This window comes from Salvelinus alpinus, chromosome 18, assembly GCF_045679555.1.
Source record: "Salvelinus alpinus chromosome 18, SLU_Salpinus.1, whole genome shotgun sequence".
Classification (NCBI taxonomy): domain Eukaryota; kingdom Metazoa; phylum Chordata; class Actinopteri; order Salmoniformes; family Salmonidae; genus Salvelinus; species Salvelinus alpinus.
This window is the reverse complement of record NC_092103.1, coordinates 10,963,606-10,970,859: the sequence shown is the minus strand read 5'-3', so window position 1 is coordinate 10,970,859 and position 7,254 is coordinate 10,963,606.

Below are 7,254 nucleotides of genomic sequence, written 5' to 3'. Positions count from 1 at the left end.
CGTATCATCTGAGATCCCCAAGGATTGGAAAGCTGCCGCGGTCATCCCCCTCTTCAAAGGGGGAGACACCCTGGACCCAAACTGTTACAGACCTATATCCATCCTGCCCTGCCTATCTAAGGTCTTCGAAAGCCAAGTCAACAAACAGATCACTGACCATCTCGAATCCCACCGTACCTTCTCCGCTGTGCAATCCGGTTTCCGAGCCGGTCACGGGTGCACCTCAGCCACGCTCAAGGTACTAAACGATATCATAACCGCCATCGATAAAAGACATTACTGTGCAGCCGTCTTCATCGACCTGGCCAAGGCTTTCGACTCTGTCAATCACCATATTCTTATCGGCAGACTCAGTAGCCTCGGTTTTTCTAATGACTGCCTTGCCTGGTTCACCAACTACTTTGCAGACAGAGTTCAGTGTGTCAAATCGGAGGGCATGTTGTCCGGTCCTCTGGCAGTCTCTATGGGGGTACCACAGGGTTCAATTCTCGGGCCGACTCTTTTCTCTGTATACATCAATGATGTTGCTCTTGCTGCGGGCGATTCCCTGATCCACCTCTACGCAGACGACACCATTCTATATACTTCCGGCCCTTCCTTGGACACTGTGCTATCTAACCTCCAAACGAGCTTCAATGCCATACAACACTCCTTCCGTGGCCTCCAACTGCTCTTAAACGCTAGTAAAACCAAATGCATGCTTTTCAACCGTTCGCTGCCTGCACCCGCACGCCCGACTAGCATCACCACCCTGGACGGTTCCGACCTAGAATATGTGGACATCTATAAGTACCTAGGTGTCTGGCTAGACTGCAAACTCTCCTTCCAGACTCATATCAAACATCTCCAATCCAAAATCAAATCAAGAATCGGCTTTCTATTCCGCAACAAAGCCTCCTTCACTCACGCCGCCAAACTTACCCTAGTAAAACTGACTATCCTACCGATCCTCGACTTCGGCGATGTCATCTACAAAATAGCTTCCAATACTCTACTCAGCAAACTGGATGCAGTTTATCACAGTGCCATTCGTTTTGTTACTAAAGCACCTTATACGACCCACCACTGCGACCTGTATACCCTAGTCGGCTGGCCCTCGCTACATATTCGTCGTCAGACCCACTGGCTCCAGGTCATCTACAAGGCTATGCTAGGTAAAGTGCCGCCTTATCTCAGTTCACTGGTCACGATGGCTACACCCACCCGCAGCACGCGCTCCAGCAGGTGTATCTCACTGATCATCCCTAAAGCCAAAACCTCATTTGGACGCCTTTCCTTCCAGTTCTCTGCTGCCTGCGACTGGAACGAATTGCAAAAATCTCTGAAGTTGGAGACTTTTATCTCCCTCAACAACTTTAAAAATCTGCTATCCGAGCAGCTAACCGATCGCTGCAGCTGTACATAGTCCATCTGTAAACTACCCACCCAATTTACCTACCTCACCCCCCATACTGCTTTTATTTATTTACTTTTCTGCTCTTTTGCACACCAGTATCTCTTCTTGCACATGATCATCTGATGATTTATCACTCCAGTGTTAATCTGCTAAATTGTAATTATTCGATTTATTGCCTACCTCATGCCTTTTGCACACATTGTATATAGATTCTCTTTTTTTTCTACCATGTTATTGACTTGTTTATTGTTTACTCCATGTGTAACTCTGTGTTGTCTGTTCACACTGCTATGCTTTATCTTGGCCAGGTCGCAGTTGCAAATGAGAACATGTTCTCAACTAGCCTACCTGGTTAAATAAAGGTGAAATAAAAAATAAAATAAAAAAAAGATTAAAATCTATAGGTTTACCAAATGATTTAGTGATGATCAATTAAGAGGAGTCAGATTAAGTAATGGTAAAATGTATTTTTAACAAATGGCAAGAAAATCATATCAAAAGTAATGTGAACATTGCATTGTGAAAGGCAATGACTTCATATGAATATGTAATACAATGTAAAATATCTATTTCTAGATGAAGAAGTGACTGTATGATGTTGTGTGTTGTTTTGCTGCAACTGCCTATTTGATGATCGGTTTTGAGTTTTGTACTAAGAGTTGTGAAAATGTACCACATGCAGTGCTTGTGAAAATTGCACCAAAGCGATTGAAAAAAACTATTACATGAGTTCTATAGCCAGACCTCTCTTACACAGCGGCTGAGACGGCTACTGAGGGAAATAACGGACGACACTGCTGCTGGCTCCAGGGGATCACACACACACACACACACTTTTCTCTCTCTCTCTCTTACACACACACTCACACACACACACACACACACACACACACACACACACACACACACACACACACACACACACACACACACACACACACACACACACACACACACACACACACACACACACACACACACACACACACACACACACAAACACACACACACACACACACACACACACACACACACACACATCCAGAGATCCTTCCTTTCATGTCGGGCTCATTTGCATTCTCATCAGTATGCATGAAATCTCGGGCTGAACTTTAATACCCTAACTGCTGCATAATACACTCTAATGAGCATAAAAGTGAGCATCACAATTAAAACTCACATTAATCACTAAACGCTACTCTCAAGGAAGAAGGGCGAGAGAGAGAGGGAGGGAGGGGGATAGCAGAGGAGCAGTAGAGGGCAGGAGAGAGGGAGATAGGAGAGCGGTAAAGAGATTGAAGGATGGAGGCAAGGGAGGATGCTGAGGATAGGGGATAGAACGCTCTCTGGAGAGGAGAGGGAAGGAGAGGAAAAGAGATATGGAAAGAAGGGAGGGAAGATGGAAAGGAGGGAGGGAAGATGGGAAGAAGGGAGGGAGGGAGAAGAAGTTTAGTAAGAGAGAGAGTAATAGAAGAATAAAGACAGGCCAGTGCTATGGAGGAGGAGGAGGAGGAGGAGGAGAAGGGGAGGAAGATTAAAGGAGGGAGCTGAGAGTTACAGTTAAGCAGCAAAGTGTGTTTAGGGGCTGACAGCGTGGTCGCCACGGGAACAGCTGGCTGTGTGTGTGTGTGTGCGTTTGCGCCTCCGAAGCAGAGACCAGTCAGCCGAGTTGAGAGAAAGACTCCATTCAAGCATAGCTTATACAGCATACTCTCTCCTCTTCTCCCCCTCCTCTCTTTTCCTCGATTACTGAACACGATGTGAATCTCTCAGGATGCTTCTATCATGCTCTCCTCCTCTCTCTCCCTCAAGCTAAAATAGAGACTCGAAAACACCACCATTTCCTAATGAAACCATGAAAAGCTGTGATCTGGTGTTTGGAGGGGGGTTTGAACGTAAGCCCAAGGTTAGGCCTTGATTCAATCAGATCGAGCTCTGATCCGGCGTTGGCAGACATCTGCACAGCGGACGCGTTGGCCTGTTGTAGGTGTGAACGCGCTATAAACTGACATATCTGTGAGCGGCTGCTCTTGTGCGTGATAAACCACCTCCTTCCTCATTATCCCTACCGTGTCAGAAGTTGGAAAGTGGAGGCTAACGCGTGTCTTCCTGTTCATTTGGACGGTGGGATTTCTAGCCTATATCAGTCTAAGTCAGGTGTAGACAACAGAACATCACGCATAGTTTGAACTTGTAAAGCTGCATGGGTTTCGTTGCATCCAGTGGCAGTGTCCGCGATAAGTTAACGCAAGGAGCCGCTTGTGGATTTAACAGCTCTAACGCAGTTCCACCCACCGTGTTATGACGTACTCTGAAACATCCTAAATGGTTCCTCAATCTGACTTGGTGCTTGAGTGTTGTGAAATCAATCCGAAAAACGATCTGAATATTTGTGTTGGTGAAATAAACATTGGTGATAAACAATCTGAATATTGGTGTTTGAGTGTTGTGAAAACACTTTTTCATGAATGGGCATTCTGTACTTACAAACAGAGGCGAGGGGTCTTCTTGGCAAAGAGGATTTACTTCAGTTCAGATATGAGCTGTTCCCCTGTGACTTCTGAGGAGAATTCGTTTTCCTACCTTGAGGATTTACCATAATATGTAAATATGTATTAATACTGAACACATTTCATCCTTCTCACACGTCACACACACACACACACACGCACACACGCACACACCGCTCTTATCTGCGTGGAGGAGCTCACTTGGCTGAATCTTTCATTTTCCACTCTGGTCTTGCTGGATGCGTTCACACATTTGCATTTTGAGATTTGTGCCAAAATATGCAGTGCAGCCAGCAATGCATAAAAACACACTTACTCATTGTACACACACACACACACACACACACAAGGAATCCCTTTGTTACCATTGTCTTCATGATGTGTGTGTTGCTAACGCCTCATTATACAATTCCAGCATGTGTCCGTCAAGACAGAAGCATTACCAACTCTCTTTTTTCTCTCTCTCCGCAATAGGCCTCGACACCCAGACACACACCCAGACACACACACACACACTTCATAACTTAATTACCATTTCCCCTGCAGAGTCGACACATTTTATACAGTATTTGACCCTCCTTTGTCCTTCTCTCTCCTCACTGCAGATCTGCCAATGCATCGAAGTGTGTGTGATTGCGTGTGTGTGCGTTCGTGTGTGTGTGTGTGTGTGTGTGTGTGTGTGTGTGTGTGTGTGTGTGTGTGTGTGTGTGTGTGTGTGTGTGTGTGTGTGTGTGTGTGTGTGTGTGTGTGTGTGTGTGTGAAGGGAGGGGTTGGGGCATAATAAAAGCCACATCTGCATTTCCATAAATCAGAGGGCAGATTTGTCCTTTCCAGCAAAGGGGCCCAAGAGCAAGGCCCCAGGCCTAGTGTGTGTGTGTGTGTGTGTGTGCGTGTGTGCGTGTGTGTGTGTGTTTGGACCTGTTATGGCCTCATAAGCCATTGTCACAACAGCCACGCGTCATCATCAATTCTGCATGCAGTTTATGTTTTAAACATATTTTCTCTAGTCCCTCTTCCTTCCATCCCTTCACCCCTCCCTGCCTCTGACTCCCCCTCTACCCATGTCCCTCCCCCTGCCTCTACCCCTGCCCCTTACCCCCTGCACTCCCACAGACAGAAACATAGACAGTACACACAATATGAACACATGCAGCCATTCCTACACATTCTCTCTTGTCTTTCTCTTAACTTCTCTCATTTCTCTCTTGCTGTCCCCAGCTTATGCTATCTCTCTTCTTTCACTCTCTTCCCACTTTCCCTCTGTGATAAGTGATAGAGGAGTTGGTTGCTATGGTGACCTGACCTGCCTGCTGGCCCCATCTTTAGATTGATAACAGGTTGGTGGAAAACCAGTCCCACCATGGACACACACCAAACCAAAAAATTCACTGACACACACTGTCCATACAACTTCAGCATGGGGGACAACTGGACACCAGAGAAGATAGTGACAGAGAGAGAAAGACAAAAAAAAGAGAGCGATAAAGACAGAGATAGAGAGAGAGATAAAGACAGAGAGAGAGAGATAAAGGCAGAGAGAGAGAGAGAGAGATAAAGACAGAGAGAGAGAGATAAAGACAGAGATAGAGAGAGAGATAAAGACAGAGAGAGAGAGATAAAGGCAGAGAGATAGATAAAGACAGAGAGATAAAGACAGAGAGAGAGAGAGATAAAGACAGAGAGAGAGAGATAAAGGCAGAGAGAGGGAGAGATAAAGACAGAGAGAGAGAGATAAAGGCAGAGAGAGAGAGATAAAGACAGAGAGATAAAGACAGAGAGAGAGAGAGATAAAGACAGAGAGAGAGAGAGCTAGAGACATCCACCTCACCTGACGTGGTGGATTTACCGTGGTGAAACTGAGCCCTTTTGTTGGTTACATCGACAGACCCAAGGAGCCAGAGATAAAAGAGAACAAGAAGAACAGAATAAGAGAAGAAAGAGAAAGAGAAGAAGAGAGAGAGGGCTCTCTATTTGTTCTCTCACTAAATAATAGAGCATGACGAAAGGCAGCAACAAAAAGTGATTGTGTTGGTGGCTGATACAGGGATAGGATACAGCGCTTCAGAAAGCTGCTTAAATTACAGATGAGTAAGGAAACATCTTTTAAGTGTCTGTTAAACATTGATGATAACCAATCTACTGGGGAAGCAGACGATGTGCACTTGTGAGGGGGAGCTACAAAGACCTGGCTCACTGTTTCACCACCCAAGAGTCAGCCAGGGTACAGTAACTGGAGGCTTGGTGTGTGTGTGGTGTGGTGTGTTTGTGTGTGTGTGAAAACTCCTCTTGCACTGGGCACTGCTCCAAAATGGGCAATAACTGATCCTCACAATCCTATTTAACTTTTTTCCTCCTTTTGAAATGTTTCTGTAAACTTTTTTGAACTCTTTAATTGCAAGGGGAAAACAAATGACACGCAAAAAGATTGTATTTAAATTCCCAGAATATATTGAAACATAAATGTATAATGCATCTGACTAGGGGAAACTGGGGTGTAGTGTGAATAATTGACAGCGTTATATTGTATTGCTGTTAGAAACTCCTCAGCTACGCTACTTCAAAATGCTGCTGCTCATTTCATTGTTGTTCTGTTTTTTTTCATTAAAGCATCAGGAACATAATTGAAAGGATTGTGCATCTCTAAATATTTCATTTCCTCCCCTTCCTCCTCCTCCTCCTGTTCGTCCCTAAGTTTCACGGTGTGAATTATGCTGTTTGCACCCCAAAAAAAGGGACGTGATATGAGTTTTTCCGCTGGTTAAATATTTACGTCAGAGTGTTTGAGGCGGCGAGGCGAAGCCCTAGCTGGCGAACTAATATAAGATGGTAGGGTAGGGAGAGAGGCAGGTCTGAGAGGGACATTAGAAATGTATTATATAATATATTATTTACATAGAGAGCGCCCATTAGGATTCATAGACAAAGGCTCTCTGGGGCGAGAGGTAGGGACGGAGGTGAGACAGAGAGTAGGGTGGAGAGAAGGAGGGATGGAAAGAAAGAGAGAGGGAGGGAGAGAGAGTCCTGCAGACACACGCATCAGAAACTACACTTCACTCTGTTTTAAGTTCAAACCGGCAGAAAGATAGAAAACACAACTTGTAGTAGCAGAAGCAGCAGCACAGTGGCAAGCAAAATACCTCCAGAGGAATCAGACTCATAGGGCTGAGAAGTAGAGGAGGGAACAGATTTGGGAGGGATGGAGGGAAGCGGAGAAAGATGCCCCCTCCCCCCTTGTACCCCTCTCCCGTCTCCACCCCTCCCCCGTCCCCCCTTGCTCGTCTCTGTCAGCCACTCTAGCCTGGCAGGCAGACAGAGTTTATGGTCTCTATGAAAATATGATCAATTCAA